Consider the following 10,739-nt stretch of genomic DNA (forward strand, 5'->3'; position numbering starts at 1 on the left):
TTGCCCCGGATTGCGATCGTTATAGCACTGCCCACCACTGACCGCGGCCATGGATTAGTGCGTGGCGGTGCCCAGCCGTTCGACCTAACGGAACCTACGTTTAGCACGGATACGCACTAGGGTACACGGAGATAAACACGAGTAAGGGAGGAATTGCTCACTGGCGTCGGAGGCGGAGATGTGCTTGCCCACGCACCGAAGCAGACCCGCGGCGACGATGAAGCTCCGATCAGCAATCTCCAACACCCCGTGCACCAATCACGCACGGCGAGGCTACAGACACCAACTTGGGTAGCTGTTGGAACTCCCTGGCCCGCCACCGAGACCCCGCCGATGGAGCAAGCACGACACCGCGGCTGCGGATCTCTCTCCCCCCCTGCTACGGCGTATGAATACGGCGAACGGCTCGATTCCTCCCAGTTAGCTGGGTACCGTGGGGAGGAGACGAAGGGCAGGGTTTGCCGCATGGTTTTATAGTCATCCCAAGGTTGAACGAGACGCCCGGACTCCGCGCAAGGATTGCAGCCGATCCCGACAAAATCGGCGGTCGTTGCAACGACGCGGCGAAGGAGATGACAACCCGGCCCCACGTGTAAGCGATCGCAGTGAGGGAAACAGGAGCGCACGCCCGCGGTGGAGGTTGGCAAGATAGGGCCCACCTGCCAGACATGGAAGCAACGTGCGCGCGGGATAATGGCTGACGCGCGGGGTCTACGGTGTCAGAAGGGCGCGCAGAGGGTTTCCTGGGCCAAAATAGGTAACTGCGGCCCATTTAGGTTAGAATTCCTTTATCTTTTTCTTTAATTTTCTTCTTCTCCTATTTTCAATTCCCAATTTGAATCTCAAGTATGGCTTTGAATTTTGTACTCAAATTAAAGATAGATTTTAATCCTACCAATATGGTTGAATTTATGTACTTGTAAATTTTGTTTTATATTTTATATAATTTCTTTTCTTTCTCCTTTTCCCTCAAATCCTCTTCCCATTATCATTTTATTTAATTCATATTATTATTGCTTTTAATGCATAAACAAAAATCCAATATGATGCAATGGTTTATTTGTGTCTTATTAAGGATCTACTCTTTTTTTACATGAGTGGTCACATGTAATGATAACTAGAGGCACACATACATATATAAAGGAAACAGTTTCTCCTTTTATTCTTCCTTACAAAGTGGGTATTACACAATGGATCATATTCGCAGGCGTCCCCGAGAATAGATCAAATTCCAATAAGTCAAATGTGGATATGATATTAATCCTGGGTATATCCACATCTACATCAGGTAGAAACATTCAGACCAATATGGTTACTCCTCAACGATTTCTGGCAAACTCCATATACATAGGAGTACACATCGAACGACAGGTTCAGTTTGGATTTTGTGCGTTTAATAGAACATTGAGGCATTACATTATATGGGCATTCCTCCCCCTAATCCGAGATGTTCTAAAAGCATACAGATAAAATCCTCAACCACAATCATCTAGTTGTGGCCAATGTATGCTATTGTGGTGATTTATTTGGGAAATCTTACGCACATTACAGATAGGGGTTTTATGCAGTGAGCATTGGACTTAGATTAATGTAGTGGCATGAATACTACATCTTTTTCCTTCAACATGAAGGATTAGTCTCAACATCTAGTGAGACACGCAACAACAAGTTGCTTCGTGGTTACAATTTTGCAAACTTATTATTATTACCAAATGCATAGTCAATCATTAAGATTTAGACTAACATGCACAACACTATTTTTATCCATAAGGGCCCTTTAGGGGCTCATGAATACCATTCGTCGTTTGGAGCCATTAGTTGACTTCAGATCAACAAGTAAAATGACCATTAAGGTCTAACGCTCACAAAGACATTCACTGGTTGCATTGTGCTTTTAAGCACATAGGAAAAAATGTGTGTAGATAATGGTAATAAAGTGCACGACATCAGGCCAATGCTGCCAAGCAAAGATTTTTATATGCAGAGATGTATAGTCCAGCTCGTTTTTATCACTACCCATGGTTTACCCAATTACTCATACTGCTCTAAATTGGGTATCGATTAATGCAATATTTTTAGGTATAATAATTTTGAGAGAGAACTTATACCAATAGTCAAATATTTGTTGTGTAAGCTGCCAAAGGCAAACTTTTCTCCTCATATTATACACCAATTTGTTCTATAAAGCATTATTTCGATCTCTTCATTGTTCAGAAAAAGAGAAACTTTGAAATAGAACATACAAGGCCAAAAATTTGTTTTATCTAGGAAAAATCGCCATATAACTAGCTTTTGATGAAGCAAATGATGATATCTGCTTGGCAAGAACGAAACAAGACTGGTATCCATCTGGGACCAGACCTTAACAACAGATAATACTGCTCTCATACGAAGAAATCATCAGGAGTAGAGAGGATACAATAGGTCTCTACAATATCTTCATATTTCTATCACAAATTACCAACACCAACAACTTAGTGGTCAAGAATTATGGATCTTTCGGTGCCAAGGGCCAGTGACAAATTAATGCCCAATTTCGCTTCAAGCTCTATGGCGATGTGGGATTTCATGGCTATTTTCTACTCTTCTTACTTCTGGTAGATCAGAGATAGATTACGGTAAGCATGTCAAAGAGTAGAATCCAGTGTAGTTCGGCTACATAAACCCCAGGTATGTGTCCATTCAGGACTGACCTTTACCATTAGCTTACAGTGTATACCAAACTTGTTAAAGGACTATCCTGAGTCAATTCAGTGACTATAAGTATTTACATTTCCGAGAGATGTATGCGACACAAGCATAGAGGTCCTCGATAGAACGAGTAAAGTGGTTCGACGGGAACACACTATGGTTTTCACCCTAACATAGTGAAAAATTTCTCAGAATAACCTCTCGGTATACTCGCAACTTCGTGTTGCTAGCGGTTACATGTCCTTTTATCTCATAGTTTGCTTCATGTCATCCAGCGACAAAGAGAGCAATGTGCTAACATCTGGTTGAGCAATGTATGACTGAGATTCTAGCATTTATTCATCTGATAAGGTCTTATTGCTTACTAATAAAATCTCAATTTGTGATATTTTCTGCGCCAAAAAGGCTTTCATGCATTATATTATATACCTTCGAGTTACTTCGAGTAAAACTTTATGCATGAGGAGAGAGCAGAGAATTAACTTATCTGTGTTTCATTGTATTTCGAATTAATTTCCCAGATTTAATATAGTTGTTATGGCCACTTGACGATATATATAAATATACGATGCCACACAACACAATCAAACAAAATATAGAGCCAAACAAAATTGTTTACGAAGGTTGCAAAATAATGTGACTTAAGGGGCTCGAATAACCCACCATAATCCACGTGAGTACAAGCTCTAGCGTATCTGACGTCAATGCGTGTGCGGCCATCAGGGCTACGACAACACAACAAGCCTTCGTAACAAGCACAATAGACGCAATTGTGGCTCGGTAATTGGGGTACACGATAAATCCACGCAACGTGCGCAACAGGCGTAATTGTGGCTCCGGCAGACAGACAGTGCCTACAGGGCATGCAAAAAATACGCGACTCAGCGATGACAGTCTGACTCAACGGGAGTGATCCGATTAATGGAGAGCGCGACATAGCAATCACATGACGCAGCCAAGTTCGAACGACACAAATATTGTGTCGTGTTGCCAGGGCGCAGTCAATATTCAGCTAATGCCATAACTCAGCCGATTAATAACGCAGCCTGATCGGCGTGTCCGAGTTCCCACTATACAATTTAATCGCTCGGTGTGAGTCCGAAAGCTCAACGCAACACAAATATTCAGAGCGATTTGAGTATGCGCACTATATCCTTCACACATTTTAATAATTTCTGCTAATTATCTACTATGAGAAATAAAACAGACAAATAATAATGGAATTTAATGCATAAGCATAAGCAGATCAAGTGCACGAAGGTATTTTTCCTATATCCGAGCATGTGTGAAATAATTCAACAGGAATTTATAAGAAAAAATTGTGTATAAAAATAGCCATCTAGTGGCTAACTAAGGGACGAGGGGGCCACAGGCCAAGCGTCTGCAGGACACGAAGCCTAGAGTACGTACTAGTACTTTTTTTTAATAGCCAGAGTAAACGGCGTGACTTTTTTTAATAGCCAGAGGAAACGGCTCACGCCTGACGCCTCCGTGATCCTCTCTCTCCGCGTCATGTGAAACAACCATCACTTGCTTCCTTCAGAAGGAAAAAGATCTCAGGCTTTCCACCAAAAGTTTTCCTCGCACACCACGCTGTTCCGTTAGGACCAAGTCCTCTGGGGCACAACAGCCAAGGCTGTGAGCGCGCCGCACTTTACGCCCCCTGATCCCATCAGTGCCTGGCCTCGACGACATCGGCGCCAACTGCGAGTTCCTTTTTTGCTCGTCGAGGACACAACCATGGTGGCGGGCCATCTTCTTTTGTGTCGTCAGGCCGCCGTTGTGGCATTCTGTTATGCACGCGGGAGGGGCGAGCAGCAGGCGTCCGCCCACACAGGAAGTGTGGGGCCTGCTGTGTTCGTCACAACGTCAGCGCAAATGGGAACACGACGTCGGCACAAATCTGGTGCGGCTGTTGAAGCGGGCACAGTTCCAGCGCGGGCGCTGCTCCGCGACGGCGTGTGGCTGTTGTGCACAACTTTCTCTTCCAATTGATCGGAATAGATCAAGAAGAAAGAAAACATACCGCTCGCTCGATTGCGTAGAGGAGAAATTGAAACCTGTCGCGTGGGACAGTTCGGCTAGGCCGGAGGACCTGCCGGCTTGGCGGAGAATCGGTGCAAATCTGATCTCGCAGCAACGTCGAGTAGAGCGTGCTGATAACGTGTTGAGAACTACGTTACCACGGATCGCCAGATCCGCTCCCTTCCCTCCCGTCAGCAGATTAGGCGTGAGAAGATGTGGATGGCCCGTATCTCTTCTCATAAACACGACAGATAGCACACGAGACACATGGATATAGGGTTGGGCCTCTGGCCTCTTTCTCTTCTATATATTATGAGGGGTGTACAGGTTCCTTATATAGAGATGTAAGACCCCTCACGGGCAAAGTAGATATTTGTCCACATAACCTAACTAGGGTTACTTAACAGCAATGAGGCGGGGCCGGACCGATGACCAGCCTCCCATCTCCGTCCCGTTCCTCAAAACCCAGTTCTCGTTCTCGTCCTCGTCCTGTTTAGCTTAACAGGAACAAACTTGCTTACGGCCCATGGGATGGGGAAGGGCGTGTTGAGCTCTAGGGCGGCATGCAGCTGCCCAGTGTCGAGCCCAGCAAATCTGGCTGTCGAGTCATTCAGGCCTTCGGGCGAGCAGTGCGTCAAACAGGCCGTAAGCCTGGATGAGACGGTCTAAACTGCTAGTAGCAGTATCTGCGGCAAGCCAGAAAGCAAATAATAAAGCATGCCAATATAATTTGGAATAGTTTATTTGATCGATTGTCCAATTCAATATTTTATCCTCTTAGCAATTAAAACTACATGCTACTATTGTATCAAACCAAACTCTTCTCTAATGTTGGGAATTCTGTTGAAGCCATTATTAACAATTGTTGGAACTTGCTATCCGGTGCAAGGGGATCCAACGGGGGTGAGTATTGACGTAAACAGGGTTCTCGCACGAGATGACAAAAGCTCTGTTAATCTAGCTTCTCAAGGGCACTGTGCGGGGGTATTTATAGGTATCTGAGTACCCATCGTCCTGTGTTAAGGACGCATGTGCCCTCAGACACCTAGGTTATCCCCGGAATATTCCCATAAAGCGGGGTTACAGACCGTAATTACAGGGTTGCCTTTACAAGTTAGGCCCGTAATGCGCAACGGCCACGCAGGGCCTGTTACAATGGGCCGGAACACACGTGGGCCTCCATGCTGGACGAGGTCGCAAGATGAGACGACCTCGTCACAGGTCTTCGTCCGGTGACGTATGGGACGAAGGGTGAGCCTGTCCGTTGTCTCGTCTCCGTTGGTCCAGCGATTACAGCGAAGGCATCAAGCGAAGGGTGGCGTCTTCGCCTTCGCCCCAACATTTGCCCTCCGAGGGACCAGTTCGACTAAGTCATCTGGTGCCGAAGACGTCGCTAGATGGCGGAGACGCTGCCCTCGCTCGAAGTGGTTCCGCGGGGGTTTTTGACATGACCGTTGATTGACACCGTACTGTTGGACTGCGGGTTTCCCGAAGCGTCGCGCCCTATGTATAAAAGGGGACGGGGGGCGGCGCGTTTTGAACTTTATCTTTCCGCGCTCCGCGAAAACCCTAACCGCCTTTTCAAACCTCTTGCTGCTCGTCTGCCCTCCTTGCTCTTGTTCGCCGGAGATCTGGCCCGTGTGAAGCAGACCGCCCGCCGCCGCCGATGGTACGTAGCGATGCCGACCTCTTCTTCTTCTGTTGCCGCTACGCCGCCGGCCGACGCGCCGTCTGAGGAGACGCTGAGCACTGTGGCGGCGGAGGAATTGCGCGCCAGCGATACAGTGGATTTCGGTGTGTCGCAGATGTCCTCGGTCCGCGTGCAAGATATGCAGCAGCTTGGTTACTTTGGCGGCGGAGTCGCTCGTGTCCCGGGGACGGAGGAGGTCCCCGAGCTAGAAGGCGAGTTGGTTGTGTTCGAGGCGTTCTTTGCCGCTGGTCTTCGCTTGCCTGCGCACCGATTTGTGGGAGAAGTCCTGCGCAGATTCAACGTCCAGATGCATCAGCTGACTCCGAATGACATGGTGGCTCTGTCGAAGTATGTCTGGGCGACGACTTCGTACGGCGGACAGCCATCGGTCGAAGTCTTCGCGAAGTACTATTGCCTGCACTGGCAGAAAAGGATGATCGAAAATAAGGTTGCCCAGTTTGGGTCCTGTACATTTACGCCGAAGACCGACAAGACCTCGATGGAGGTAGTTGAGTTGGTTCCTTGCGCCCGCAATAAATGGGGCAACTGGCATGAGTTTTGGTTCTACGTTGCGGAGGGCACAGTCGAAGACCATCTGGGGCTCCCCGTGGCCGAGATGTGCTCGCATTATTACTCAGCATACCCGCAGTTTGAAGTGGCGGAGGAGGATGCAAGCGAAGGGGCCCTTCGGTGCGCGACCGGCCTGAGCAGCGGGCGCGATTTGGTTGAGGAGTTTGTGGCGTACGGGGTGTGGCCTTTGGCGCATGGCTGGGCGCTGGGTGAAGTATGCCCTCGCCAGATGCCTTCCCATGGTGGGAAGCTGGTGCGAAGTCCCACCTTCGCACTGGATCTGCATAGCCGCGATCCGGCCACCTTTGTGCGTGAGGCGGAGGATGGGGCGGTGCGGATCGTTGGTCGGTACGTGCCGAAGACAGAGGACCAGCGTAGCTGGGATATACGCGGGTCTAATGACCGTTTGAATAGGGTCTTCAAGTTGAACCGTCTGCCGTATGGCGGTTATCCCGGGCAAGACGAAGTGGATCGTCGCGGGAAGAAGCCGGCGACAGAGACTGGAGACGACCCCGCGCCGGCGGCCGCCCCATCCTCTAAGAAGAGGAAGCTAGGTATTGCTACGGGAGGACTGGGGGTTTCCGATGGTTTTGCTAGGGAATTGATGAGGACATGCGCGGCCCCAGGGGGAAGGATGTCTTCGCCCGAGCTCCGGGAGTCTTCGGCGCGGATGCTGAGGGTTACCGGGGGTTGGTGGCCTAAGAATGTTCCTATCCCCCGCGCGGCCGGCGAAGACTTTTTTACATCTCGCATGGTTCGTGATTGGAGAGTGTTTCCTTACGGGCGGAATATTGCTGCTGTTGTGTCGGCAGTGATGGACAAGGATCGTCAGGGAGCTGCGCAGAAGCGCCAGGCGGTCGTCAGGCTCCATGAGGCCAGGCCGAAGAGGCCGCGGGGGACTGCGAAGGCTGCTGCCCCCGGCGGAAGCCAGCCGCCGCTGGCGGCGAAGTCGGCCGCCCCTGGGTCCAGCAGGGTGCCGGAGGTTGCGAAGGTGGCTGCCGCCGGCAGTGTCAAGTCTGTCCCGGCGGGAGCCGTGAAGGCCCGAGAGTTGCCGCCGCCGGGCAAGCGCGTTGCCGACTTCGCCACCGATATTAGTGTGGAAGATTATCTTGTTGGTAAGTCGTTGGCTCGAGTTTTTTTTAATCTGTTGATACGTCGCAGGGTCGGGCGAAGGCCAACTTGTTGTTGTTCCGCCCGCCGTGGCGACCGCGGCGGCTGCCGTGGTGCCCAGGGCGAAGGGTAGTGCTCTTAGTGCCGGTGGCGAAATTCCGGCACTCACTGCCGTCAGGGACGAGGCGGGCGCTGTGTCCCGCCGGCTGAAGGAGGCATTAAGTCAGGTACGTTGAGCTAGACTTCGGTTTTTACCGGCTTCGTTGGGGCTGTGGTCTTATGTGTGTCTTGTAGGCGGTTGACTTCGCAGACCGCGCGGCGTCGGGGGCCCTTACGGCAGTTGTGTCTGCCGAAGTCGAGAGACTTCGGGCGCAACATGCTGACGCCGTCCGGGAAAAGTCGGCCGCCGACAGCAAGTGTCGCAAGCTGGCGGATAAGGTGGCCGCGCTGGAGGGTGAGAGGACTGACCTCCGGCGCCAACTGGCAAAGGAGAGGAAGGAGGCTAATGAGGCCCTCGCCAAGGCACAGTCTGCGCAGGCGGAGGCCAATTTGGCGCGGGCGGAGGGCAGTCTTGCCAGGCAGCGCGCCGAGGAATTGGAGGAGCGGCTCAACGCTCTGCAGACCCGTGTGGAGAGGGCCTAGGCTTCGACGCGCTCGGAGGCTTAGCGGACACGCAAACAGCTTATGGACTCATACCATGAGCTGGGCGCACGGACCGCTGACTTCGAAGTGCCGGACCGAGAGCCCGGACTTCGCTGCCTCGAGTGGCTACAGGAGGAGTTGCTGGCGCTCCCCGCCATCGTGGAGGGGTTTATGTCCTATGCCTCCCTGGTCACCTGCGAAGGGGCGATGAACGCGCTTTCCCGCGAGGGTGCCGGCACTATGAGGTCTTCGACCAAGCTGATGAGGATTTCAAGCGCGATATTTACAAGGTTGAGGACCCTGTGGTGAAGGAATCCGCGGGAGCCCTCTACGACCGGATGTGGGGCCCTCACGGTCGGGAGGTGGTCAGGGAGCGGTCCGAGACGGCGAGGGGTCAGGTAATGTTTGGCTTTTGTTTGGTGTTTGTTGAATGTGGGTTATATGTGGGTTTGCTGAATCTGTGTGCTGTGTCTCAGGCGGCGCGTGGCGAGAAGGTGGAGAACTTCGGGGCTTTGAACAGCGCGCAGCCTGACTCGGAGTCGAACCCGGTGGCGGCTGCATCCGAGGCCGCCCCGGAGCCGCCCCCGGAAACCATCGAAGGTGTTCCTGATGCCCCCGCAGCCACTGCGGCCGGCGGAGGCCCGTCGCCAACTGCCGCGCCGAGGGCTGAGGATCCTGTGAAGATGGTGGCGGAGCCGGCTGCGGAGGATCCCGCGACGGCTGGGTCTTCGCAGGTGGCTTAGTGGGTGTGGGTAGTTAGGGAATTTTGGATATGTTGTTGAACCTTGGTTGCTGCGCAGGTTCAAGATTTTGGGCCTGCGCACGCAACCGCTACTGCTAATTTTTTGGCGGCTTCGACCGTGGATGATGGGAATAAATCGGATGAGTCTGCATCTAAGTTTTCTGATTTTGGTGACACTGGGAGCTCGGTTGAGTGGACTGAAGAGTCGTCGGATGAGGACTTGGACTACTTTGCGGCCTTGGATGTGGCAGCGGCGGAGGCTTCGCCGCATGCTGCGGATGCTGAAGTTGTGCCTGGTCCGAGCGCTGGGCGTAGGCGGCGAAGGGCTGTTGCGAAGCATAGAGTGAGTGAGGCGGACGGCGGTCGGCTTCGTGTGAGTAGGGCTGGCAGGCAGGAACTGTTGTCCTTGCCGGCCGCTGTGAGTGCAGGTGAGGGGGAGCTACGAAGTCTTTTTGTGGGTGAGGAGCTGAGGGTAATGCTATTTAACTATAGGGAGATGGGAATTATTCCGAAGGTTGAGCCGATGTAAAGTGTGATGCCCTCGCTTGTACATATGTAATAGCTTGTATGATGAGGTTGTGTGCCTTCGCACATTCGGCTATGCTCACGAAGGCGTTACGTACTTGGTCTGGTGTATTTGTTATGTTGGTCTGGTGCGCATGTAGTCGGTCTTTGCGCGGACAATTTGGTGTAGTCTTTTTCGCACTTGTTAAGCTTGGTCCGGCTGCACCCTTAGACGACTGTTGCACGGATAGTCTTCGCGAAAGACTTCAATTTTTCGCACTTGTTGTGCTAGTCCGGCTGCACCCTTAGGCGACTTTTGCACGGATAGTCTTCGCGAAAGACTTCGATTTTTCGCACTTGTTGTGCTAGTCCGGCTGCACCCTTAGGCGACTTTTGCACGGATAGTCTTCGCGAAAGACTTCGATTTTTCGCACTTGTTGTGCTAGTCCGGCTGCACCCTTAGGCGACTTTTGCACGGATAGTCTTCGCGAAAGACTTCGATTTTTCGCACTTGTTGTGCTAGTCCGGCTGCACCCTTAGGCGACTTTTGCACGGATAGTCTTCGCGAAAGACTTCGATTTTTCGCACTTGTTGTGCTAGTCCGGCTGCACCCTTAGGCGACTTTTGCACGGATAGTCTTCGCGAAAGACTTCGATTTTTCGCACTTGTTGTGCTAGTCCGGCTGCACCCTTAGGCGACTTTTGCACGGAGTTGTCGCACGCGAGGGTAGCTAGCGTTGGGCCTCGCGGTGACTTTGTATTGGTC

Source organism: Zea mays, chromosome 7 (genome assembly GCF_902167145.1).
Source record: "Zea mays cultivar B73 chromosome 7, Zm-B73-REFERENCE-NAM-5.0, whole genome shotgun sequence".
NCBI lineage: Eukaryota > Viridiplantae > Streptophyta > Magnoliopsida > Poales > Poaceae > Zea > Zea mays.